Consider the following 27,799-nt stretch of genomic DNA (forward strand, 5'->3'; position numbering starts at 1 on the left):
TGCCCTTGAGCCACACAGTGTCCAGTGACCCGCCCCTACCGTGGATGACCGAAGGAGAAGACGACGAGAAAGAAAGAGAATGTTCCCTGGCTCATGCCACCCCCACCTTCCTGCTCTTTGCTCCTTAAAATAAATAACTCATGAACACGTTCACCCTGATCATCTGAGACAAGACAGAAATGGGGAGAGAAATGAATGTATCAATTAGGTACCGCTCACAGACCTGCTTCCTTTTTAGTTAGAGACTGTAATTAGAGTTCTGCGGTTTTCAAGTCAGTGAAATGCTAAGGGGAAGCGTGTCAGCTGGTTATAAAGAGATACCCAAAATAACATCACAGGGAATGGATCTTTTGATAAAATATTCCTAAAGGGTTTTAAGCTACATAACATTTTCTACCCCCAAATTGGCAGCTTCAGACCCCAGTTTGCAGACTTCCAGATCTCCGTGCCAGGATGGTTTTTTGATGTCGCAAAATGTGCCTACTGCTTACCTTCTCCCTCCGATGAATTATCTCTTTTGCATTTTACAGTTAATTTTAAACCTGAGACTGAGAACTTTGTTTAGTGCTGAGTCACTGATCCAGGAACGGCCCGATTTCCAGCTCTCTGGAGGCAAAGATATGGGGCCCGGGACCACAGAAAAGCCACAGTCAGCATATTCTTTACGAGACTAACACCAACGAAGCCTGCTGGCCAGACGAATCTCCAGCACGCCCTGAGAACGATTCCCCTTTACAGCTTTTCCTGGTAACAGAGAAAGGGCGGCTTCCTGACCACCTGTCAGAATCTTGACACGTCAAGAAATATTTAGCAAACGTCCTGGGAATGGTTTAGGGGCCAATGAAAGAAGCACAAGGAGAAATCGCTCCCTTCGGGGAACCTACAGGATTCAGACAAAGACGAGACTTTCAAACCTACAGGAAGGACGTGTGTGTTGTCACTGTGTCAGAGGAACACCTTAAAAATTCAGAAGCCCTGAGCTCTCGCTCCGGAAAAGTGCTTCCATTATACACTGTGTGCTTTACTCAAGTATTCCTGCTTCCCAGCTAGAGCAAAGATGCTGTGAATTCGGAGTCTCATTTTTGGTAGTTTTCACACCATCTACTGCCTTTTGAACCCGAGATTAAGAAGTCCTCAGAGGCACCTGGTGGCCCGGTCGGTTGAGTATCCGACTTCGGCTCAGGGCGTGATCTCCAGGCTCCTGAGTCCAAGCCCAGCATCGGGGTTGTTGCTGTTGGCATGGACCCTGCCTAGGATCTTCTGTCCCTCTCTCTTGGCACCTCCCCGCTCATGCCTTCTCTCTCTCTCTCTCTCAAAAATCAATAAACCTTAAAAACAACAACAGCAGCAAAGAAGTCCTTAGCCAGTTCTGGCCCACAACCTGATGGATGATTCTAGAAAGCCCGACAAGAGAGAGCTCCATGCGGGCTGGGAGAGTTCAACAGAAGGAAAAGGCTTTATTTCGCGAGGGATCGTAACGTTCCCTTGCACAGGGGCTGTATTTTCTCAGAAGCTGACATCGCTTTCAGGCGTGAGGCCATGAGCGAAATATGACACGCGTTTTCTGTCAAAGCCAAGGGTGACCCGAACGCAGACCTGGGCTCGGCTTTCAGTTTGTGCCTGGCCAGACGCAGCTGCTGGAAGAGGCCCCGTCTCTGGACGTGATCTGTAATCTCAAAGAGAGGAGAAAGGAGCGTAATCTTTCCTTATTAGTATTTGGAGGCCCTGCACATACACACACAGGCTCTTAGACACGTCTCTGCCCTGAATTGATCTGAGCAGAAATCCCAGGGCCGGAGTCTCTGAGGCCACGATAGCTACGGGCGGTGGGCACAGATACACCAGCCAGGGGCCAGCCCCTTCATTTACTTTGTCCAGGCCTGGCGACGGGAGGTATAAGCTGACCGCAAACATTAACGCGTGACAAGTAGGCGATGGGACAGCCCACGGCGAGCGCCTGCTGAGCGAGGCGCCGCCTCTACACCCCTGCACCACTGCTTTCCCCTCCCCACCTCCCTGCCCACCGCCCCCAGAGCACCTCCAGGCTCCCCCTCAGATCCCCGCCTGCCTCCCCAGCTCCCTGCAGTGCTCTGCAGAGCAGGGGTGAGGGCTGCAGGCTCGGCCTCCCACTCGGTGACCGTGGGGACCTCACCGCCCTCTGCGGTCTCAGTCCCCTCCTCTGTAAAATGGGTGTCCTGCTGGGCACTGGGGGCTTAACTGGGGTGCTCGGTGCTCTGTCCTGGGACCGCACCAGAATCAGCTCAGCCGACCCGAGCTCCGGTCACTTCCTCCAGGGCAGGCTCCCCGGCCCGGCTTTGCTCCCACAGCTCAGGCCTCCTTTCCTGCCCCCACGACACACGTGCTACAGGCTCCTTCCCGTCAGCGGACGTGCACACGCACCTAGACGCACACACGTAGACACACACCCTTAGACACACACACATCTAGACACACACGCATCCGTGGAGCTTGTAGCCGCCACCATGGACACCGCGGGTCCAGCCGCCTCCCTCCCCCACTGTCACACTGTGCTCTCCCTCCGGGGGTCTCAGCCTCCCCATGACTTCAGGGACCACGTACAGGCAGGTGACCCCTTCACCACACGCAGCCCAGACTCTCCTCCGGCTTTAGACCTGTGTGTCAACGTGAACGTCCCACGGTCACCCCCAGACGTGGCCTCTCTGGATGTCCCCCCTCACCGGCCGGTGACGCCATCCACCGGGTCCTTGCCGGGTCCTGGGCATCTCTCCTGTCCCCTCCCCTCCCTCGCATCCCAAACCTAATTCCCGCTGCGTCGGCTCCTGGGTATCTCTGGACCCTGCCCCACCCCCACCGCTGCCATCACCCTCCCAGCTCGGGGGACCGCCTCTCTCACCGCGTGACCGCCTCGCCCCTCTCACGGATCGCCCTGGGCACACGCTCTGCCCACTCCACACCACCGACGCGGCGACCACGTCCCGCCCCTGCGGAGCATCACGAGGCCTCCAGGCTGCCCTGCGCCGTCCGCCCCCGCGCCCTCCCCTCCACCGCCTGCCCTCTGCCCTCAGCGTCCTCGGACGTCGCTTCGCCGCCACGTGCCGCTCTCCTTCCCGAGCTGGCTGCACCCTGGTGCCTGCGGGCCTTTGCTGGAACCGCCTTCCCTCGCTCTGGCCGGCAGGCAGGGTCCTCGCTGTCCCACCGGCCCCGGCGCAGCGGTCCCGCTCCCCAGAAGCCTCTCCTGGGTGGGGGTCTCCTCCTTCCTGCCTTCCAGACTCACAGACCTCCCCCGAGGCGGCACTGCTGCCCCAAGCAGAGGACGGTGGCCGCCTGGCCCACTGCCCAGGGCAGCGCCCAGCACGTGCTGGGGGTGGGGGTGGGGCTCAGCACGTGTCCGCTGAACGAGCTAAGGTGTTGTTTCCCACATCTTAGCTCCCCAGCTCGATCGTGAGCGTCCGAGAAGAGAGCTGGGACGCCCACTCTCTGGGTCCCCACGTCCCCCGCTCGCGGGTCACGCACGTTTGGCGGGCGATCGGCCAGCTCGGGCCCGCGGTCTCCGCGTTGACTGTTACCTGCTGCTTGTGCGGAAGGGAAACACCAAGGGCAGCGTCGGACACCGGACAGAAGAGCGACGCACGCGGGGCACCGGGGCGGCCGGCTGAGCGGACGCGAGCGCAGCCCGGTGTCCTGTCCACGTCAGAAGTGATTTAACGAGTGGGGGGCGTCTGGACAGATGTCACAACCTGTGCGATTCTTTTTCACGTCAACGCTCCAGACGGGGGGAGGGGCTGTCCTTCTGCAGCGGGCCCTGCCAGGGAAGAGCGATCAGAGACAAAAATGCTCGCTGCCTCTCTCCAGCTTCTCGAGTCTCGACCGGATCGTTCGGAGATAATTGTCTGTGCGCCGGGGAGGCGCAGGAGAGGCCCCGACGTCAGCCGAGCCCTAGGCCTGCTCGAAAAATATGGGCGCTTGGGTCTCGAGGCGACGGTATTGATTTGTCCTCTGGCTGACGTGCGGGATGTGGAGACATGACTCCCTGGGGATTAACACGAGGCGCCCTGAGTGCCTGGCGGGGCTCTGACTGCTCCACAGACCCGCTGAATCTGGGTCCGGGGTCTTCCTCCTCCCGCCAGGGGTCCTCCCCGCAGATGGGGCAAGGATTAGGCCAGTGGCCAACCAGGCACGGGGGCAGGCGATGATCGCAGACGTCCTGGTGGCCGATACGTCCCCGTGGCTGACCGTCTGCCTGGCCTGGAGGAAAGGGTCAGCCTTCCTGGGTCAGTACCTGCCGCTCGGCCCCCACTCACCCCCACTCCTGCGCTGCTTGGGGTCGGCCCAAGGCCTGTCCTTTCTCTGTGGCTCAGTCTTCCCACCCGCCAGATGGGAAGATTAACATCACCCCCTGCATTATCTCAGAGCGGATGGAAATGTGAGATCCCAGCAGGGGATCCATGGGGGAGAGCCATGGGGAAGGTGCAAAGGGCCAGCGCCCAGGGCCCAGGCTGCATATTGGATTCAGAACCACATGGCGATGTTACTTCTATTCATTCTTAAACACAGGCAGCCTCTGGGCACCTGGGTAGCTCAGTTTTTTAAGTGTCAGACTCTTAATCATCTCCTGGTTGAGCCCCAGGTCAGGCTTGGTGCTGAGAGCAAGGAGCCTGCTTGGGATTCTCTCTCTCCCTCTCTCTCAAAATAAATAAACATTAAAAACAAAAACAAAAACAAAAACAGGCAGCCTCTAAGTGGAGAAACTAAGGCCCTTTTTCAGTGCTGTTTCCAAGAAGCCACAGCTCATGAAACTCTGGGCTAGGATTCTTTTGATCATCCCAGTTCGGTGTGGAGACAGTGTCCTGATGAATAACAATTGCGATAACAGACGTCTTAGCTGGAGTTCTCCAGAAGACAGAGAAGAAGAAAATGTTTGTGTGCTAGTCCGCGGAGGAGATCAACCCCAGGATGCAGGGGGGAGGGGAAAGGAGAATGAGCGAGAGATTGAGCGAGGGGACGAAGAAAGGATAGCATGCCCCAGCCCCACCCAGCTGGACACAGATTCGGGCTGGCCTCCCTGCGAGTCTCACTGCCGTCCCTGGAGACCCTGCCTGCGAGATTCTGGGGGAGGCCCAAGTGGGGGTAACTTAGCCAGCTCCTCTGGTGCACGGCTTCCATGGAACACAGTCAGTGCTGTGCCACGTGACGGCCCCGTGAAACTCAGTGCCCTCAGGGACCAGCGGTGACATAAACAAACGAGTACGGGGACGGACGGGCATGGGGGCCACCTGGAACACCTGTCACTCTGGTTCCGCCACGGGCCCACGTTCCGAAAGTCATCATGTTTCAATGAGCGCCTGAAATTGAGACTTTTCCCTTCTGTTTTAACTCAGGTTATTTAATATATCTGCCTTGACCGTGCACCATTCAATTTTTCTTTTCAAGTATTTTTTTATAGAGATAGCATTCATATGCCATAAAATTTATCATTCTAAAGGATGCTGTTCACTGGCTTTTAGTATATTCACGTTGTACAACTATGACACTACCTGATTCCAGAATATTTGAGTCACCCCAAAAAAAGAACCCCCAGACCTGTTGGTTGTTATGTCCACTCTTCCCTGCCCCCAGCCCCTGGCAACCACTAACAGGCGTCTGTCTGTGAATGTGCCTACTCTGGATACATCACAACGAGGGGAATCCTTCAATATGTGGCCTTTGGGAACGCCTTTCTTTTAGTGTTTTTAGGGCTCATCCGGGTGGTGGTACTTTGTTCCTTTTCATGGAGGAATGTTCATTGAATGGACATCTGCTTCTGCGTTCATCAGTAGATGGACAGTACTCAGCCCCTTCGTTAGCGTTTTCGAAACTCACACTCAGCTGCCACTCCCACGTGAACGTGGGGATGGCTTTGGGGTGCGGCCGTCACCCGGCTCAGCATGAGATGGGGGCAAAGGCAGCCCTTTCGGAGGATGCGGTCAGGGGCAGGTCATGTCCCGTCTTCTCCCTGTTCCCCGCTGTACTTCCCACAGAACCTCGCTTAAGCTCACACAAGCATGGCATCGGACAGCGAAAGACCCCCCGCAGATAAACCCCAGGAGGTCACGTAGCAGCAGGAGTGCAGGGAGGCCAGGAGGACTCTTGTCCCACTCTCTGAGGGCTGAAGACAGTTTTCCTCCTTGTCGCACAACACGTTTGCAGCTAACAGAGTTGTCAGATGTCAGCAAATAAGCGGCCCCCTTGGGACGGGCACTCAGCCCTTGCCCAGGTCAGCACCATTGGCCACAGCGCATTTTGTCTCGTGGGGACGTCACATCCATGCGGGCTCCTCGGCTATCTCCCAGAAACAAATTCCCTACCACTGCCTCTGCTGGGTCCCGTTCCAGAACGTGCCATCATTGCAAAATCAGACCAATCTCCCGAAAAAATTTTTAAATGGGCTGCCAGCATCACGGATTCACGGTGGTCGCCTTACAAATTTCCAAACCCGTATTTATCAAAACCGAAAAGATATGAGCTTCATATCAAAAGAACCCAGTCATCATGCTCTCTGCAGCCTAGAAAAGCATTTAATGAGGGTAATGGACGTACAGAAACAAAGGTGTCTTTGCAGTCCTTCCCTTGTATTCATTTGTAAAGGCAAGCATAGCGGCTCAATTGAGAAGGAACTAATTGATCGGTCATAGAGTCATTCAGCAAGCATGTTTTGAACAACTACTCTGTGCAAAACACGGTTAGGTGTGACGAGGTGTACAAAGCAAAGTGATACAATTCCATCAAACTCGGCAAACGAGGACAAGTCCCGGCCACGCACCAAGGATTCTGCTAGACACTGAGACCCGGTGGTGAACAACACACAGACCTGGTCACGGCCGGGATGATGGGCCAGAATAGGGCATCCATCAGGCGGCTCTAACTGAGTAGAGGCTTCGTGCTAAATAGGACCCGAGACAGCCTGGGACAAGGGCGAGGTGGGCAACGCCTCCGCTTCCCGCCAGTTCTGCGCTGCATGGAGCCCCGGCCCCCGGATCCGGGCCCCTCAGGACAGAGCGGGCTGTGCCCCGACTCGCTCTGAATGCGCGCAGGACATCGAAACGCCCCGTGCCTCAGTTTCCCAATCTCTGAGAACGGGCACTACTCGTACCCATTGATTGCAAATGAGACAGCCGTGGAAGGAGCTGCCGTGGGCTGTGCCCGGGCCACCGTGGCTGTCCCCACCGCAGGGTGGTGGGAGGGTGGGGTTTCGGCCGCGCTGATAACTCCGTCGTACTCGCAGCCGGCAAGGGCGTCCTGGGTGCAAAAGGGCCACCCCAGGAGGGGACCTGCGGGCGTGGTGCCAGGCTGGGAGCCTCCCAGGCCGGCAGTAGTCCCACAGCCAACAACCCGCAACGCGAGGCTGCAGTGTCCTCTCTTCCCTGAGCCGCGGCCACGCGGAGTGGGGGCGGCTCGAAGGGCGGAGTCGGGGTCAGAGCGGTGGCCCCCCTGGCCGGACCCAGTCTGCTCGGGAAGGCACTAAGCAGATACGAAAGTTGAATACAGGTTAACGTGGAACTGAGAGCCGCAGCCGGAAATCGTAGAGACTCGGGCTCAGACAAGGCAGGGGCTCAACCCGGGACGGTTTTGCACACGCACCCCAGACAGGTGTGCCTGGAGACACTTGTGGTTGTGACAGGCGGGGCGGGTGCTCCTGGGATCTGCTGGGTACAGACCCGGGATGCCGCTCAACGCCAATTAGTTAATATCTGGGTCTCCTGCCCAGGGGTTCGATTTGCTGAGTCTGCCATCCAACGTGGGCGGCAGGAACGTTCAGAGCTTCCGGGGGGTTACGAAGTGCAGCCCAGGAGGAGAGCCACGGCCAGACCCAGGCCCAGAAGAAGAAACGCAACTCACACCGTCGCGGCAAGCCAGCCCCCTGCGGGCTCCAGCGCGTCCCCACTGCAGACGCGGGGACCTCGCGGCCACGCTCTGCCCCCAGCACCTCCCCTCGGAATCGGGAACGTGACCTCTCTCTGATCTTCAGGAATCTTCTCCCGCCTTGCCCGCTCTCCGCCCTCCCCGTCCCCTCTAAACTCTCCAGGGGGCTGAGTCCTTCCCAGACGGGAAGGGCAGCTGCCTGTGCCCTGGGACGGTGCCTGTGACAAGGTAGCCACACCTGGTGACCTCCTGGGGACAGGTAGACAGGACCATGGGCAGAGAGACACATGCACCTGAGGCCCCCAGTGTGACCCTGCCTCCGGGAAGCAAGTGACACCAGGCCAGCACACAGCAAATGGGACCTTCCGTGACAAGTCTGGGGGTGCTGAGGAAGTCGGAGAAGTGGACGCGGGAGGACAGTGCCACCCAGCCCAGACAGTCGCCTCCCGCCCTAGAAGGCCCTGAAGGAGATTCCCAGAACAAGCACATGCCCGGGCCCCCACGTGACCATTTTCCTGGAAAGCTCCTCCTGACGGTGACCCTCAGCCCTCTGGCATTTCAAGATGGTGACCATCGGGTCATGGCCACCTCCCTTGTGCTCCACTCGGCGCCCTGCCCTGGCCTGCGGGGGCCCTGCGGTATGTGGCAGACGGGTCGCCCGGCTCCTCCAACCTCCTCCTCTCCTTCACACGGCTCCAGCTGCCCCGGCCTCCTGGCTGCTCCTCACCAAGGACCACCAAGGGCTCTCCTGCCTCAGGGCCTTTGCACCTGCTCCTCCCTCTGCTTGGTGTGCTCTTCCCAGGACTGGCTCATCTCCTCACGCATAGGACCCTCCCCGCCCTCATAGGGGACCTCCTCCATCAGCTCTGCTGTCCCTTCTAGCAATGATCACCTCCCTACACATCATACAATGATTGGTTCAATGACCACTGCTTGTCCTGAGACGAGAAGGTAGCCTCTGTGAGAGCGGGGACGTTGTTTTTTTCCCCACCCTGTCCCGGCATTCGGAGCAGTGCCCGCAGGCGATGCCCAGGAAACACCCGTCAGTGAATGACTCAGAAGCGGGGCCGTCTCCCTCTCACCTCATGAGTCTGTCTCTCTTATGCCGATTTTGAGCGGTTTTCAGACATCATGCCCTTTCTTTATTGATTCCTAGATCATAGAGCCTCAGAGCACGTTGCACAACGAACACCCCTTTGCAAACAGGGAAACTGGAAGGTGGCTTCACCTTGTGTCCAGACGGGCAGGAAGGCTCTCTAACCCCTGAGAAGGGCCCCCCGTCCTGGTGATGCCTGGGCTGCGGCTCCAGGCGGGGGCCCCGCAGTGCCTGTCATTCGTGGATTCTGCTCCTTCCCGGCTCTCAGCAAGCCAACAGCTCCCTCCCGGCTTTCACGTCCATCCGTCTAAGCAGCGGAAAAATTAAAAACAAGTGAAACGCACTTAAGAGAATGCCTCTAGGAGTTAGTGGGCACCCTGCTGAAGAGAATGGGTTCCTTTCGGGGTCTCTGTGATGATCAATTATTTATTGAGCCCTGATTATATTCCTGGCGCCACGAAGACAGAAAGGAGACAGGGTCCCTGCCCTGGGGGCTCCCAGGGAAGAAGGGAGAGTTTGTGGAGCTAAAAAAATGTTGCAGCTGAAAAGACAGCGACGCGTCATGGCTAGAGGCTGCTCTGTGCCTTTATTAGATCTTTACTTTTAATGATGTTCATTTATTTTTCTGATCTGAGAGGGAAAGGGAAGTTTATAGGAATATAATATATTCCCACAAAAGAGAGAAAAAGTAAAGTCCAACTCTGGTATTTTACCGCACATATAAAAAGTCTCCTTAGTGTGTAAACTAAGGATTTAATCTGAATATGTGCTCTTCAGATTCTGCCTGGATTTGTCCCTCACGTTCTATCACACGCAACTCTCTGTACCGTGACATCAGAGGCATAAATGTTAACAGCTAGAAACATTCCATCACGCAGACGTGCAATGATTCCCCTCCTGCACGACCATAAGGTTGTTTTCTCTATTTTGTGCTAGTTTGTTGGAATAATATTAAAAAACCTCACCATAAACATCCTTACTCGGGAGTCTTGGATAACTTTTGTGATCATTTAAGTGCCTAATGGAGAAGCGGAACTTCTTTGTTCCTAAGCCCAAGGTGGAAGTAAATCCCAAGGTTTCCCAGAGTTCCATGTGCAGGGGCGAGGGTGAGTGTGAAGCGTGTGTAAGCCCCCCGGGGCCACACGTGGGCACCGAGAGCCGTCACCCCGGGAGGGCTCTCCCCCCGGTACCTCCCTCCCAGCTGGTGGGTGGGGGCACCTGCGGGATCCCACCTTCCAGCCTGAGGGAGCAGAAATAAAGGGCATGACTGCGGGAAATGTAAACAATCCAGTGCAAATTAGCTTTTTAAAATATAGCAGCTCATATGTTCTTTTCTTGTTTTTAAAAAATGTTTATTTACGTTGAGAGAGAGAGAACATGGGAAAAGCAAGGTGGGGGTGGAGACAGAGAAAGAGAGAGAGAATCCCAAGCAGGTTCCATGCTGTCAGCTCAGACCCCACCTGGGGCTTGATCCCATGAACCGTGAGATCCTGACCTGAGCCAAAATCGAGAGTTGGACGCTTAACCGATTGAGACACCCGGGTGCCCCGCTCTTCTTATTTTTTAGCTCAATATAACAAAGTGTGCCTTCTCCGGGGAGGTCCATGAGGCTCTGAGCTCCTTCCAAGAACAGACACTCCACGGAGGGAGACACCAGCCTCTGGTGCTCCCGTCTCCTCCCGAGTGACGAGACACAGGGCCTCCTTGGGGTTGCCTGGGAGGGAGCCACATCACCAGGGATGTTTCTCTCTCTGGCTCTCCTGTAGCAGACAAAAGAATGGTGGAAAATTGGACACCTCCAGCTTAAAACCAGCATCTCACTAGAGCTGACTGTTCTAAGAGACCAGCTCCTAGAGTCCTAAGTTCATCTGATTTAATATAAAAGCTCAAACGTTCAGCCTGAAAGCTTAATAGGGAACTGTCCTTCTGCAGAGTTATCCTTGAACGATGGTTCGCAGGTGTCTTTTCCTATCAGAACGAGCCGCTCTGGCCCCGGGTCTGCATCGAAGGGGGCAAATGCACTGTCACAGCCACATCTTCTTCCAGAAGAAAAGACTCCATGTGGCTTCACAGTCTTTAGGCCCCTCGTGACAGATCCAAAAGAGGTGACACATCTTGATCGCATGTAATAGAAAGACAACTCAACCTAGATTTAAGAAAAACATTTTCAAATAAACGCATTGGTTCATTAGCAGAGAACTCCGGGGGGTAGTGTGGGGTTCAGGCACGGGTGCCTCCAGGACCCCACTCTCTCCATTATTGGCTCTGACTTCAGGGGTCTGGGCTCCTTTCTTGAAAATCTCCCACTGCGGCAAGAAGCTGCTGGCGGGTCCGGGGTGGCACCTTCACACCTCCAAATCCACAACAAAGAGCATTTCACTCCTGCTGCAGAGCTGAGAGAGGAGCTCCTACCTTTCCTGTGAGTCTTTATCCCCCCACAGCCTGTACTTATATTTAAAACGAGGCGCTGCTACGATGGCTGCATAATTGCCCAGGACCTCGGGGTGCACTCTAGTGTTTTTAGATATAGATGATTCTAGTAGCTCTGTGAACCATCGCTTCATTTTACTGAGCGTCCGCAGAGCTATAGAGCCGCGGATTTTCCCAGCCGTTTTTCCAACAACTGTCAACGACTCTTACGACAACTGTCTTCAGCGCCTCACGCATTCACCTGCTTCCCTGCTCCCGCTCAGATCAGCTGGTCCTGTTTCCTCTCTCTCCCGCTCAGTCCGGTTCCCTCCCCGAGGCATCTGTCGTTGAACAAACGTGCAGAACGAGGCGCCGGGGCGTTTAGGATGCTTTCAAGATACACGTGAAGAGACGCCTGCAGGGCCACCTTCCCGTGTGACGGGCACTGTCCTCGCGGCTCAGATGGCTGCCCTCGCTCCCCAGCCGCTCGCAGGGGACCTGAAGCCCAGTGAGAGGCCTCGGGCCACAGGGGAGCCCGGTGGTTTCCCCGCTCCCTCCCTGCCAGCCCCTCACACAAGGTCCACACAGAGGTGCTGCTTCGGTCAAGAAAGGTCAGAGCCCAAGGTCACTCGAAACAACAGGAAGTTTGGCGTCCCTGTGGAATCCCAGGGGGGACGATGAGAAAGGAAGGTAGGAGGCGCCCTCCTGACAGCACAGAGGCCGCAGGTGTGCAGTGAGTGAACCATACGGCACCTGCTGGGTGAGCCAGAGCCGCCAGGACTCAGGAGGACGAGGGACAGCCACGACACGGCGGCATCTCCACAGCACCCCAGGCTCTCGCCCCCGGACTCGGACTTCATGGTGACAACCGTTTGTTATCAGGGTGACGCCAAGGCGAGACCCGGGGAGATTTTAGCCCCTGTCCACTCCCATCACAGCCCCAAATTCACCCCCCAATAAGCAGGGAGAACCTCTGGGAAAGAGCAACAGAGAAGCCCCCTGAAGCCCCTTCTGGTCCAACTGCCTGAAGCTTCTTCCTCCGTACGGACAGTCTGCAGCTGTGTGCCTTCGGGCTACCTGCAGAACCTCTCTGAGCTCCATCTCCTCTGCCCAGGGAGGACAACGGTGGTGATGCTCTCCGGAGCTGGCAGCGTAAACCGTGAGATGGTGTGACAGAGCAGCCCAGCCCGACAGCACCTCTGGGGAAGCGCTTGGGGGGGAGACGTTCTTGTCAATTCTCTCTCGACTCCTAACGTGGAAAAAACAGAGCTGTGCTCCCCCACCTTCCTGCTTCCAAGAGGAGCAGCGATCGTGATGTTGACGGTCATCCAGTCATAAACTCCACGTGAGGACAGTCATCAGGAGGGGACACGGGTGGATCCTCTCCAGCGAAAGTGTCAGGATGAACGAGGAAATGGAGTGATGTATAATCCAAATTGGAGACTGACCTCCTCTGCTAGTTTCCTGTCACCGGGAAGAGGCCACCTCCAACCTGCCGTGTGCTTAGTGAAGCAGCTCGGAAAAGGAGAAAGTGAGCTGACATCATGAGGTGCAAGCAGATGTTCTCGGCATCAGTGGGACTTGATGAGCCCTTGAATGTCTGATTAAAGAAAAGAAAGAACGCTAACAAAGCCTGGGCACAACGGCACCGCCCCCACTGGACGCAGACAACACAACCCTGGCGCCCGCCCCTGGGGAACACTGGCGACATGACACGGCGGTCGGGGACACGGTGTCGGACATGAAGAAGCCCCGAGGGGTAGCGGGAAGTGTGGTGTGTCGGCGGAAGACGGGCTGTTCCCACCTGTGCTGAGAGCAAGGACACCCAGACCCTACCCAGCACTGCACTGCATCCGCTGAACCTCGTAGCAGTCAGCCGCTGTCACCACTAAGCTGCGTAACAACTGCCCAAACTCAGCTGCAAAGAATAGCAAGCATCTGTTTCTCATTCTCAAGTCTACAGGGCTGTTGGGTCCATCACATCTAGGCTGAGCCTGGCTTCTTTTCTGGGCTTCATGCTGAGGGGTGAGTCCAGGGCTGCCGCACCGCGTGTCTCCCATCTTCCTGGGACCATTGAAGACAACAGCACGTTCCTAACCCTAACCCTAGGCGAGAGCACAAGAGGGCAAGACCAGCTGTGCAAGCACGTTTCAACCCTCTGCCCACATCGCATCAGCCGAAGCAAATCACATGACCGAATTCCGTGTCGATGACACAGGAGACTTCCCACCTAGAGGGACAGCCCCCAAAGTCATGTGACAAGGGGCATGAATCAAGGAAGGAAGATGGGAGAATAAAGAGCAGTGATTTGCAACAATACGGGCTCCCAGGGGCGCCTGGGTAGCTCGGTCGGTTAAGCGTCTGACTTCAGCTCAGGTCACGAACGTGTGGTTTGTGAGTTCGAGCCCCGTGTCGCCCTCTTTGCTGACAGCTCGGAGCCCGGGGCCTGCTTTGAATTCTCCGTCTCCCTCTCTCTCTGTTCCTCCCTGGCTCGCACTAAGTCTCTCTCTAAAATAAACAATCGTTAAAAAAAAAAAATTAAAAAGTATCGCCACCAACAACAACATAGGCTCCCAAGGGCGTCAAGCCCCATCCTGGGCATGTTTCCAAAGACACAGAATCCTGCACCGTGGGTTTTGGAGCAGCATTTCTTTTCTCCCTGCACAGATCTCCACATCTGTAACACAGGAGTAAAGATGTCACATCAAATCGTCTCACATTCGTTTGTTTCAAGTTGAAACAAGCAAATGCCGGAGAAGCGTTGAGTAGGGCCGGGCACAGTGTGGACAGAAGCTACCCTGAGCTCTTAGCAGTCCTGTCAACGCTCAGGTGGTACAAACCCCCTTGAATGTCTCATTGGAGTGTCATCCCCTGGCAATTTACATGTGCTTGTCCTTGACGGTCAGGAAAACCGTCATGGGGTAGAATATCCTGTCTGAGGAGCGCAGAGAACAGGTTAGGGCACTGGAGTCCCAGCCCTGCCCCCCCTCCCCCCCACCCCATGGCTGTGTGATCTCCAGCATCGCCAGCCTCCCTTCCCCATCTGCAGAATGGGTATCCTCAGCCTCGTGTCGGGGATGGTCAGGAATAAATGGGCTGATGTCTCAAAGCGCTCAGCACAGCCTGGCCCGGGGGGAGAGGGGGGCGCCAGGAGGGGCCGGTAGAGAGAGCACTGACGCAGGAGTCAGGAGCTTGGCCTCGGCTCTGCCACCCGCTACCTGGGGGTCCTGGAAAGTCCCTGTGCGTCCTGAGCCTCGCGGGTCCCGTAGGCCCAGGAGGTGACTGCACCAGTCAGGCCGCGGATGCCCTTGCAGCTCTCTGGCGTCCTTGACCCACGGTCTGCACACACTTCACCAGACCCCGGGCCTGGCAGGCTCCCACAGAGCCCAGGGGCGCCCTGTTAGCTCGGGGCGGGGATGCATTTCTGCTACAAAGACTGCGTTTCACAGACAAGATTTCCAAGGGTTTTCTTTTCGCGGAGTGCTTCTCTCGGCGCCTGCGGGCGATTATTTACACGTGTCCGCCTGCGGGGGCCTCGCAGAGAACAAACAGGGGATCATCCTCTGCAGGCAAAGCCTTGTTCCTCGGTGCTCCCGCCTGGCCTGGGGCAGGCCTCCCCTGAGCGATGTCCCCCGACAGACCCCACACCCTGGAGGGAGACAGGAGCCAGCCAGGTGCTGGGCCAGCTCTCCCCGGGCCCACGATGGGCTCCTGGCCACCCCAGCTTCCCGTCCCCCCAGCAAAGCCGGTTTCCATAAAGCACCTGTTTCCATAAAGCAGATCCCACCAGCCCACAGTGTAAAAACCACAAATGATAAACACCTCTTCACTGATCACACGAATAAGAGTGAAGTGTGTCACCACATCTAACTTGAACAAGTCTTTGCTGGGACGTGTGGATGGTCGCGAATCTCACGCCTCCCCTGCTCCGGGTTCAGAACCCTGAGGACAGGTTTGGGGACCGCAGGGGCAGTCGATGAACCTCACCGTTACTCCTGAGGCTGCAGGGAGCAACTCGACCTTGGGCCGCAAACCCACCTCCTAATGCCACCTCCAGGAAGCACTCTGTCTGCAAAACCGGAAAGCTCCCCACCAACTCCGTGGGCCTGGCTTGGAGCTCTGATCCACCACTACAGAGGAGGACACTTGTCTCCCAACCCCAAACCCCGGAGCTGAGACGGAAGGGAGGTCAGGCCTCCGCGGTCCCCCAGCCCGCTCGCCACGCACCCGCCGGCCAGCCCGGTCCTGCCCATCGTCACCCGCACACCACGCGCCCAGCGGTCAGCGCGGACTTGGTGGCCGGAAGCCACGAGCGTCTGGGCGAGTGAGGGCCCAGCTGTGACGCGGCTCCTGACGAGGCCCCAGCGAACCCAGACCCTGTAACTCGCTCGTCCCCCGGGCTCGGGCGGCCCAGAGTCATTGCAGGGACAACGGTATTCAAGTACGCGAAGCTCACGCCCCGCCTCGCCCCTCGATGCCTCCCTCCAGGACACATGACACTGGGGTGACCCAAATTCTAAAAGGGCCATGGAACTCCACTCTGAGGGAGAATGACAAAACAATGCCAACGACTCAGACGACGCCCGGAACCCGTCTTGGCTCAGAGCGGCCCCTGCCCACCCTGTTTCCGGTTCCGGTTCCGGTTCCGGTTCTCTCCGGCCGCGGGGAGGAGTCAGGGTTCATCCCCCCCACCCCCGCCCAGGGTGAGCGTAAAGGGTCCCGAAAGCGGATTCCCACCCAGCTCGGTGGCCCCAGGGGAGCCGTTTCCAGGGCTGAGCAGCGAGGCGGGTTTGAGTGGGATGACGGGCGGTTCTTGGGACGGAAACTCGAACAGACATCGTGGGTCCTCGGTAACCGTCCCTGGGACGTACTCGTGTCACGTCTGCTCCTCTCACCCAGACGGACCCCGCTGCTCCAGCCGTGAGACGGAGGGAACCGGCCTCGGGCTGGTGTCACGGGCGCAGACTCGGCGACCCTGACCCGGGGAGCGCCGGCTGCAGGGCTGCTGGCTGTTCCATCAGGTCAGAAACCACGTGACGGGCACGACGTGCTGGGGAATCGCTCCTGCCTCCTCTGGAAGGAATTCCTGGGAAATTTTAGATCCACGGTGTGACCTTATCTCGTCTTGGTGAGCGACAGACACACCCTGGCCACTTGATTGTCTGTGGTCCCCACATCCGCTGCAGCTTCGGCCCCTGTGTCCCGCAGACGTCATCACAGACATCGATGCTGACACAGAGCTGGGGACATGTGCCAAGTGCCAGCAAATGCCCCACTCTGATCACAGCTTGGTAAGCCAGGTCATTTTTGCTGTGATTTGCTCCATCACATCACGGGCCCATCAGGAAGAGGCAGAGTCAGTTCTGGGGCATCGATGATGGTCGTTCTTAGTAAGTCGGACGAGGCGAAGATCCCCCCAGCAGGAGTACGGCCGGTGCAGACGTGACCTGGGACGCACCCTGAGACCATGTTCTGTCTCCGCTCACCCGAGACGGGAAATGACAAACGTCGGCTGATTACACCCAGCGGGGCTGATTGACGATGCCATCGGCCAGTTCAAGCTCAACTTGATGTCTCATCATCAACCGTCCCGAAGCCTGCACAGAACCGCAGGTGCGGGCTCGGTCCAAACCTGGGAGCAGCGGTTCCAGCCAGGGGCGGTCTGCACCTGGGGCACACGGGGCAACGTCTGGGGACAGTTTTGGTTGTCACCACGTGGAGGGATACAACTGCATCTAGAGGGTGGAGGCCGGGGATGCTGCTAAACACCCCACAATGCAGAGGACTCCCCTCGACGAACCAAGGCGGGTCCTGCCCGGGATGTCAACAGAGGCACGAGTGAAAAGCCCTGATTCACAGCCACGGTCAACATTTCATTCCCTGGACGGATATTGCCAGGAATGACACACAGCTGGTGGTCCGGCTTTTCCTCGGGCATCACGGGCATGAATTCATGCGCAACGAAAACCATGCGTAAATCAATTGTTTGCTCTCCGGCTTCGTCCTACTGTAATCTTCTCCTTCCCACTTTTATTTTTTGTCACTGGAGAAATAGTGAAAAAATAAAATACGCTGGAGAGCCGATAACAATTTTCTTTTCTTCAATGAAAAAGAGGTAATTTGGAAATGACGCACGGGAGGCTGAAAATCAGTGAAGGAAGAAGACGTGGGCTCATCAAACGGGCATCATCCCAGAGAGGGGCAAAGAAGAGTCTCCGTGAGCCCTGGACAGTCGCATGAGCCAGCACGCCCGAGTGAGGCAGGGGCAGAGGCCGCGGGAGGACCCAGGGAAAGCAGGGCTGTGTGAGGCGAGTCAGAGCTTCCCAAAGTGCAGGCCATGCCTCCTTAGTGGAGCCTGAGATCAGTTTCATGATGCGACGCTGACCAAACCAGCATTTTAAGATGTGAAATAACAAAACCGAGTAGAAAATATCAAAGGGTATAGCTAAGGTAACTATTGTTTTGTGAAATGTTAGTTTCATAGCTTATGTGTGCATGTGCATGCCAGGTCTTGTAAAATATATTTCTTACCATGGGTTGTGGGGGAAATGGCTTGAAAAACACTGCACTGAGGGGCGCCTGGGTGGCTCAGTCAGTTAAGTGTCCAACTTTGGCTCAGGTCATGATCTGGAGGTTCATGGGTTCGAGCCTGCGTCGGACTCCGTGCTGACAGCTCGGAGCCTGGAGCCTGCTTCGGATTCTGTGTCTCCCTGTCTCTCTGCCCCTCCCCTGCTCACGCTCTGTCTCTCTGTCTCTCAAAGATAATAAATAAACATTTTTAAAAACGTAAAAAATAAAATAAAAAAGAAATCCCGGTTTTGAGCCGAGCACGTGGCATTCCGGACCAAACCCGAACTTCCCACCCGATCAGGTGCAGCTTGAGAGCTCCTCCCCCACCCCATTTCTCCTCCCTCCTGCCTAACATGACCTGCACCCCTTGCATCAGGTGAATGAGAACAGCGACCTAAAGTGGCAGAGCAGCGAGGAAGAAGGTCCAGACACCCCCGTGGCGCCGCCCCCCCCAGCTCCGGGCCTCCCACCGAGGCTGCTGCCCACCGGCACTGGGGTCCCTGCACCAGCCGGTGGACCAAACACCCAGAAGTCAGGGGGTGCATTTTGTGTTTTGACCGTTACCTTTTCATGTCAAGGTGAGCTAGGGGGAGAATCCCAGCTTGTCATCCGGCCTGTGATGCCATGAGGACGGGGGAGGGGGTGGAGGCAGGGGGTACCGTAACGCGGGAATTTGTTTAAGAAAACCGGGAGCTGCTTCGGCGTAAAGGAGATCTTCAGTAAGATAATGACACGGTGTTACACGGTCCGGCAACGATTCTGAAGGGGACCCCGAGGGACCAGAGCTTGGGAAACTCTGTGCCTGACAGAGTCCGTCTCCTTGTGGCTCCGTGGACAGCCGGTCCCTTGCAACCACGTCCACTCGGAAAGGTGACCGGAGGGAGCAGCAAAGCAACCAGGGTCAGGGTCAGAGGCACAGACGTCCCCTCGGGAAAGTGGGAGCAAAGCACACGAGGATCGGGAAGCACTGAGGTCTCGGCACCTCTGGTGACCATTCCTGCCTGTCGTGGGGCCTCAGCACAAAGCCCCCGGGTGCCTGGCGGGCCCCAAGGTCCCCGACCTGCAGCTCGGATTTTTTTGCCACATCACGTCCCTGCAAATTCTAGCTCCGACTTTGCTGTGCGTGGCCTGACCTCCGAGGGTCGCTTTCTGAATTTCTCGCTAAGGCCTCTGCTGCTGACCCTTCATTAAGCCCCTGGTCTCCCTGCCTGCCCGGCCCCCCTCTAGGAGCATTCACACAAAAGGTCTCATTGTCCCCTAGCCTCAGACTCAGACGTGCTCGGGCCTTGACTTTCCACAAACGCCCACCACCTGCTTTGGGTCAGAGGTCACCCCCAGCACCCTCTGTGCCCGGAGTGGCTGGCGTGCGGCGAGCAATCCCGACTTCCTGTGTGATCCCAGCTTGCCCACAGGAAGTCCAGGCTTTGCAGAAGCAGAGAGTCCACAGTGGACTGGATACAACGTAGATCAGGACGAGACAGTCCCATGGGCTCCTCCAACGAGCGGGAAGGTGAGCTTGTCCCTTTGTACTGAACAGCGCTCTTTCCCCAAGCTAAGGGGACACGCGTGTCTTTATTGACTGCATCCAACGCCTTCTGGGGAGCAAAGGGGAACCCCCAAGGGGAAGCGGTGTCACCCTTTGCTTCGGCTCGAGACTTAAGATGCCCTCAATATGTATCCTCAAATCTGTGTGTGCCCGAGCGTGTTAGAGCCAGCCGTCCCTGTGACCTCGGCAAGTTCCTTAACTTGTGGAGACAGTGATCGTACCACCCTGAGTGCTTGTCACAACCACGGGAGACACGGCACGAAAACCCTTGGGCACGGGAGGGCACGAAGCGTGGAGCCGGGCCCACGCTGACTTAGGTATTCGGGGAGACGTGGCCTCCGGCTTCTAGTCGAGGAAGGAAGGACAAGCCCGTCTGAGCTTAAAGAAGGACACAGACCGGATCCCCCCGTCCAGCCGGGGCTCCGTCGTCTGCAGAGACGGGGGTGAGGGCAAAACGGAAGCTCCGCGGACACCGCGCAGAGCAGGTCCCTCTGTTCCCCAGATCTGCACCCCCTGCCCTCGGCCACCCCGGGTCACCAGCCAAAGCCAGTCTGCTGAGTGATTAGTCCGCCCACCGAGGAAGCCGCTCATTGGCATGAACCTGCTGACGGGCCGGTTTTCTCCAAGCAGTGACACGAATGCCTGCAACAGAGCCTGGAAGGGTCCAAGGGGTATGACCGCTGTCAGAGCAAGGGCCGGGACAGGGACAGAGGCCGGCCTGACCCCACCGTGGGGAATGCAGAAAGCTGCCTGACCTGGGCATTCTTACATTAGTTTTGAAGGCGTCGGCGTTTTCCCAGTACCTCCTGTCTCCGCCGGCCGCCTGCTAGGAACGTTCTCCAAGGCAGCCGCCCCTCGCCCGGCCCGCGCCCTGAGCAGGACCTGAGTGAGGCCACGAAGCCAGGAGCCCCACTGTGGCTGGGGTGGCCCCGCCTGTGGTTTGTGCAAATTGACACGTCTCAGCTGCACTCGGTGGAGAGAAAACTCCAGGCTCCTCTGTGGACAGACCTGGATTCGACCGTGGAAGTAAGGCCCCTCCACCCCCTGGCGTCGTGGGGACTCCCAGCCCGGAGATGTTTTCAATGTCTCTCAAAGGGCCGGGACTCAGGAGTAGCTAACAACTTACAGAACACTGTTCTCCGTTCTCCGAGACTCGGTCTGTGAAGCCGAGCACCGATCAGCATGCTGCTGCCACCAAAGCTGACTGGTGAGGAAGGATCCAGAAGGTGCTTTGCTGTCCCCTGCCCTCGGTCACAAGAGCCCTGGGACTCAGCAGGACCTGAATGCTCCCTGAAGGGTCAGCTGGGACCGGGCAGCTCTGTGCTGGGGGCAGAACTGAATTGATGTAAAGAGCCTGGTGTTGGTCAGCACCGTGGGCAGGGTTGATGCAGGGAAGGAGGAAAGCGGTTGGGGGGGGTGCAGTTGTGGGGGGCCCTCCCTGGAGCCCCAGGCCTCTCCCAGGGGCAGAGGCACCAGCCTGCTCTGCCTTCCCTGGGGCTGGTTCAAGGCCCTCCCCAAGCTTCCCACTGGGTGAGTCCAGGGAGGGAGGGGGGCGGGCCCCTGCCCTGGGCGTGGGCGGAGTTCTAGAAACGAGGCCTCAGTCCCTAGCCCAGGTCCCCATTCACCCCAGCTCAGCCACTGGAAGGGGCGTCCAACGTGCTCTGCTCATCTCAGCGGCCCTGCTGGGCGGTTTCCATGGTTCCCAGTCGGGGAAGAGCTCCCGGGAGCCCCCGGGGCACAGGGTGGCAGGCGCTGCCCCAGATCCCGCGAGCGAGCGGCGCACAGTGTGACATTAATGGATGGAATTAGCGGCCTCGGCAGCGTTAGCGAATCTCCTCGTGGAGACTGTGACGTCTGTTTGGCAAAAGGGATCATTAGATGTGTGCAAACATCCCACGTGCCGTGGAAGGGCCTCGGGCGCTGACAAATGATAAATGAGGAAATTAGAGGCTTGGGGAAAATGTAAATATCGCCCTCTGTAAGTCTGTCCCGTCCCTCGGCAGGGAAAAGACGTGTCCCCAGAGCTGGGAGCCACCCCTTTCCGTCACTTCCCCACCTGGAAAGTGCCTGGGATTACTGCCCACGGCGGGCGCTGCACGGCCTGGCCGCCCGCTGCCTCCTGCCCGCGTCCGGGCCTCGCGGGGGAGCACAAGGCCGCGCTTTCGTCTGGGTTTCCTCTAAGGCTGTTCTCAGCCTTCATTTCCTGATCGTCCCCTACGGAGCCATTTTAGACAAACGTTAACGCCACAGAAGCGCCACGCGGCGGTTTGTGTCGTGTGCCCCTTTGCTCCTCCATGATGACAGTGACATCTTTTCGCCCAGAAACCACGCTCTGCCCCCCTGGGAGCGGCACCGCCCGGCGGAGAAGGCGTATTCTCAGTCGTGCGTGCGCGCGTTCCGTCAAACACGCGCAAGTGCGCACCGGGTGCCCCCTCTGGGCCCCGGGGACGCAGCGGCGAGCACGGCAAGTGGCCCTCGTGCGGGGACACCGCGCGGGGACGGCAGACAGCGACAGAGCAAAGTGTGACTATGCCCCACAGCCAAGAATATCGGGAGGGGAGCCGGGAATGGGTCCCAGGTTGAGCAGGGGGCCCGCCCGGGAAGGCTTGGCGCGTGGGGTGCGGCTGGAAGCGGGGGCCGGTTGGGGCGCGGGGTGCAGCGAGAGGGAGCGGCAAGGGTGAAGCCCCGAGACGGGACAGTAGCCTGAGTCTGCGGAGCAGCGAGGAGGCCGGTGTGGCCGGAGCCAAGTGGGCGAAGGGGCGCGAGGGGGACATGAGGCCAGAGGGGTGACAGGTGATGGCAGGGAGGAGGCGACAGCTCTCAGGACCCTGGATCCCTCTGAAGACTAAGGCTTCGACTCTGAGGGAAGCGAGAGTCACCGGGACCAGACCTGGTTCACACTTGAACGGGATCATCGGGATCATCGGGCCGGTGCAGGGGGGTTGCGGGGCAAGGCCCGGGGCAGGGAGACCGGGAGGCGGGACGAGGTGAAGGCGGCCCGAGCCAGGCGGTCTTGGTGGAGGAGGTGAGAGGGGTCGGGTGGAGCCGGAAGGACACGCTGCCCGGGGGAGGAGCGGAGTGTGGAAGGAAGGAGGGAGGACGGTGCCCAGGTGCTGGCCGGAGGGCTTCCAGGGCTGCCCCAAATGGAGACGGGCGAGGCCGTGGGGGAACCCGAGTTTTTGGACTTCCTGAGCCCCCGAGCAACAAGGTGCGGAGGGTCAGAGGGAGCAAGTCAGACCACTTAGGAGATTTGTCTCAGTCCTGCCTGAAAGAACAAATCTCTTTGGAATTTGGTTGGTCTGATGATCTGCTTCCAGCAGGAAAGACCAGGCTGGGTCTCTGGGGAGCCTGTTGTCAAGAGTGGGGGTGGGGCATGAGCTGTATATAATCCAGGTTATGGAAAGGATTCAGGCTTCCTGTATCCTGTGACCCATTTGCATCAGTGAATCATGGAAAATCCCTTTGCTTGTCACTTAGGCAAGTCACTTAACTCCTCCGGATATTCGTATCTTTATAAAAAGAGATTTGTTTTGACTACAATGGCAATGATGACATCTTACCTGCAGCAATAGTGTAATTTCAGGGCTTTCGAGAATAACAAGGAGGGAAACAGAGAAGCCACAGATGCCCTGCAAATGTCACAAAGGCGCGTAGACGGTGATACATGGACTAGGAGTGGCTCATAGAAGAGATTTGATGAGGGGCGCCCGGGTGGCTCAGTGGCTTAAGTGTGTGACTTCAGCTCAGGTCATGATCTCATGGTTCATGAGTTCAAGCCCTGTGATGAGCTCTGTGCTGACAGCTCGGAGCCTGGAGCCTGCTTCGGATTCTGTGTCTCCCTGTCTCCCTCTCAAAAATAAATAAAAGTTAAAAAAAAAAAAAAGAAGAAGAAGAAGAACAGATCTGATGAGCTGTTGGAACCACCACTTAAATAAAGATTTAAGTCTGCATAAAATAGATTGGAAAAAATGTCAGAGTGCATCACCTGGAATAAGGATACTTATGATGTGCAAATGTTATTTCAGTTTGCAAAGTGTAACCTCCGTGTGTGCATGTGTGCATGCTGGGATCCACTGTAAAATGCACTTCTTGATTTGTGTCCTCTTCCAAATGTTTTCCGGGTGCTGGACTGAAAGACCTCAGTCTCTCCACCACAGATTTTGCTGTCATGGGCTGTACCCTATTCTGTTTGAGACGGAGATGAACTTCAGCTTTATCAGAGCCCTGCTTCTTTTCTATGCTAAAGAAACACTGAGCTGAATTATTCCAGGAATTTCCCACAGTCAAATTGCAAGCAGACAAGGCTGGCGCAAATTCCTCCAGAGCAGTGCCTTTTTCCATAGCGTTTTTTAAAGAAACATGTTGGCACAACAGTCCTTAGGACTAATGGAAACCATTAGCAGAGGCCGTGGGAACTGTCGACTGAAATATCACTGGTGGGAAGGTCGGACACCTGGAGAAGGCCCTGGTCCAGCAGAGGCTGTGTGCGGGCTCAGACCTTCACCTACAGATGGCCTGGTCCCCCATCCTGCCGTGACCCCGCCTCCTAACCTGACTCCACTTCCTGCCAGGCCACACTGCTAGTCTTGCCCTCACTCCCCCACCACCCCCCCACACCCCCACCCCCCCACACCCCCCCACACCCCCCCACACCCCCACACCCCCCCACACCCCCACACCCCTCACACCCCCACACCCCCACACACCCCCACACCCCCGGTCTGGCCCCGCCTCCAGCCGGGCCCCACCCCAACCTGGCCACGCCTCCAGCTGGACCACGCCCATAGAGTGGCCCAGGGCCCAGCCTCTTGAACTGGCCCCGCCCCAACCTGATGCACCTATGTTTAGCTATGGTAGACCCTGTGGAACAGCTCCCAAGTCGGACCGTTTCTATCTCCTCGTTCCAAGCAGATGAAACGGTCCAGGCTTTGTCCCTGCTTTTCTGACGTAGCTGCCCCCCTGTCTCCTGTCTAGTGTGGTTGAGGCAGGTGGGCCCCTCCGTGGGCTGGCAGAGGCCTGCAGACACCTTCTCTGCTGTGGGGGGGCCCTGGGCTCTGGGCTCCCAGCAGTGAAGGAAGGAGGCAAAGGTCCCCCCTCTGAGATGATGCCTGGTGGCCTGTCGGGGATTCCAGGGACAAGAGCACCCAGGTGACTACTCCATGGAGCTATCCCACCCCAGCCACGAGGGCACTTCCAGATTTTACCGCCGCTTCACCCCACCAAACCAAATGGGGTGGAGGGTCAGAGGTTTGTGGAAGGACGTGCAGTGAGGCCACCTGCGGAGAGGAAGAGGGTGCTCAGAGCTGGCCTGTTGGTGGGACCAGTGCAGCTGCTGGCCAGTGCAAGTGATTCCGAGCAAACCCTTAGTCAAACTCTGGTTCCAGATCCTTCTCTACACCCAGTGAGGGGTCCCACCTGCAGACCCAGCCCTGGAGGAGATCCGAGCAGACCAGAAAGGCCCTGAGTTTTCTGAGGGTCTGTGCAGACGATAGTGGGATCCTCAGATAAGGTCACCGAGGGGCAGAGCACAGGAGAGGGTGAAGACAACTCACCGTGACTCCCCCAACACCAGTGCCCGGGAGATGGACGACATGGGCTGCGACTTCCTATGTTTGTTATTTGGTGCTTTTTCTTGGGTATCGACCTGCAGTGCCACATTACACATGTTCCTACCAAAACCAAAGCCAGAAAACAAAAAAACGTAGTGCATAGATGGGATGGAGATTAATAGCATACATCTTGTTCTGTCCACACTCCCTTTTGGACTCTGTATTGGGATTTTGTTCTCACAGTTGCTGCCTGTGTGTTGGGTCCTCTCTTCTCCCCTACTTTCCTCCTAAGACAAAGAGGCGGGGACTGACGTACCCCCTCCTGGTTCCCTGAAGCAGGGCCCTGAGAGGCGGACCCCGCGTTGCACTTGGCTGGCGTGGGCACAGCGGAGGGCTGGGAGGACGGGACGGGAGACCTGGCGAGACGTCTCTCTCCTGGGGCTCCACAACATTCATCAAGGTAACAGCAGCCTCTTCGAGTCCGCGCTCTGGCGGTAAAGACTCTGTGTTGAGACCTTATGGAAAACGCGACCGTGCTTCAGGCCACCGTAAAATGCCTTCGGTTTCTGCCGAGCTGTTGGCAGTGAGAACCCAACGGCCGGTTTGCTCGGTGTTCCCGTGTTCACTCCTTCCGAGGCGACGTTGACGTTCACTCGCTTCTCCCGGGCTGACGAGAGCAGTTTCCAGTCCGGCGACTTGGAGGAGACATCATCTTATAACGGTTCATCCGTAAAACCGTCATGCAGAACAGACTTCAGGAGAAATTGAGGAAAACTGCCCGTGTACTTGTGGTTACAGGCAGGCGTCGGTGAAGACTGGGGGGTTTGGGATGGAAGAGGTCCCTACTCAAATCCCGACTCATCCTGTACCTGCCGCGCGGCCCCAGGGAGGACGCTGACCCGGGACATCACTTGCCTGACAATGCCACTTACCTGAGTGGTCCCTTCCCTGGAGAGGCCACTGACCGAGGAGGCCACTCACCTCCTCTGAACCAGTTTCTCTCAGTTCGAGGATTGTCACAAAGGTTCAAAGTCAAAGCAGACTGAGGCCTCGCTCCTCGAAGTGTGGTCCACAGACCAGCACACCTTCCCCACGGGGCAGCGCACCGAAAATGCAGACTGTCAGGTCCCATCCAGGTCCTACTGGGGGGGGTCCGAACCTTCGCCAGCCCCCCAGGTGGCTCGCGTGGGCCCTGGAGTGGGGACACCGCCTGGGAGCGCCGAGCAGGCTACCAGGTGCACGGCCCGCAACCCGGATGGTCTGGGCACTTGAGTGTTCGGCCGATGTCTCGCTTGCCCCCCCCAGCCTCGCCCCTGCTCCCGCATCCGGATTGTGGCCGGGATTCTGCCCTCAGACAGCCCCCTTCTCTGTAGAGCTTCCCCTTGGGGCAAATGGAACCAAACAATCAAAAACAGGAAAGAGAAAGAAGAGAAAAGAGGAAGAAAGACCAAGAAAAGGTGACTGTCTGTCCCAGCAGATCAGGAGTCCCGAAGTCCTCGTCCATCCCGCTGCGGGGAAGGCAGCAAACGTCCCCTGGGTGCATCTGCTGGGTGGTGGGGGCGGGGACCAGCCCCACCGCGTGGCCACAGAGCTGCAGGGGCGGCGGGCACGCCTTCGGGGCACCGCTGCCCCGTCAGGTCCTCAGACCTCAGGGAGGGATGGCCACAGCGCGCCTCGGGGCTGGGGAACTGGGGCCAGCGCGGGTTACTGAGGCTCCTGTGCCACAGGTCCCTGTGACGGGGCTGCAGCTACAACCACCTCCAGTCCTGAGTTCGGGGCCCCTTCCCCCGCGCTGATACAACCTTCCCCCTGGAACCGATACAACCGTGCACTAATGCACAACCTGACTGCAGGGAACCCTGGTGTCCGGTGACTTCCTTGAGCCCTCAGAGCAGCCCCCTCTTGATAGCAAAGGGCTGGTAACGCTCCAGGCACTGACCTGAGTGTCACCTTGATGAGGTTTTGGAGTGATGGTGGGGGGTCCGGAGCTGATGGCCAAGAAAGATTTCTTAATATGTCTTTGGTACAAAAGGTGATTTCATTAAAGCTTGGGGACAGGACCTGAGGGCAGAAAGAGTGGCACTGGGGTTGTAAAGAGTGACTGATTACATACTATGGAGCTGGGGGAGGTAAAGACAAAAGGGAGGCCTCCAGAAGGACTTTGATGTGCTAAAGAGGACTCGTAAAATGCCAGGGGCCTTGCTATTGTCAGGCTAAGGTTGTTTCCCTTCAACTTAAGGCAGTAACATAAGACAGCAGGGGTCCTGGAGAAGTGTTCTACTCTGTATTTGCCTCAAGTGTTTGTCAGTGGGCTGCAGGTCATAAAGAAATTTAATTTTACCTGCCATTTCCTCCTTGCCTTTGTTCCCCACATCCCTATGTAGGGGAGGGTGATGTTGGGGCTCCAGGAAACTGAGACTATAGGTTTCTGGAGATTAAGCTGTTGATCAGATTGTCTCTTTCTTGTAATTTACCAAGACCTGTAAACTGATGGAGACTTGTCTTGCAGGACTGTGATCTCTACCAGTTATCCACGTGTTTTCTTTCCTTTCCTTTGTTCTTGGGCAGTCACAAGTGACTGAGGAATGTCACACAAGTCCCACCTGGGGGCGGTGGGGGGGGGCTATGCTAGCTTGTGCTTTGTCCTCAGCTTACCTCATGCCCCCTCATCACCCTCACTCATCGTGCAGGGCTCTGCGGAGCACAGAGCCCCAGCCGGACCCCAGCGGAAGGCCACACACCCCACGC

The 27,799-nt window shown here is 57.4% G+C and overlaps 1 long non-coding RNA gene across 1 annotated transcript; it reads right to left on the minus strand.

The window, feature by feature from the left end:
- Positions 1-1,437: 1,437 nt before the first annotated feature.
- Positions 1,438-3,659, minus strand: LOC131486269 (uncharacterized). The gene is made up of 2 exons (XR_009249276.1): positions 3,496-3,659; positions 1,438-1,666 (listed from the first exon to the last, which is right to left on the minus strand). It is a non-coding gene; the product is annotated as an uncharacterized LOC131486269 (long non-coding RNA).
- Positions 3,660-27,799: the final 24,140 nt, after the last annotated feature.

This window comes from Neofelis nebulosa, chromosome 9, assembly GCF_028018385.1.
Source record: "Neofelis nebulosa isolate mNeoNeb1 chromosome 9, mNeoNeb1.pri, whole genome shotgun sequence".
In the NCBI taxonomy this organism is placed as follows: domain Eukaryota; kingdom Metazoa; phylum Chordata; class Mammalia; order Carnivora; family Felidae; genus Neofelis; species Neofelis nebulosa.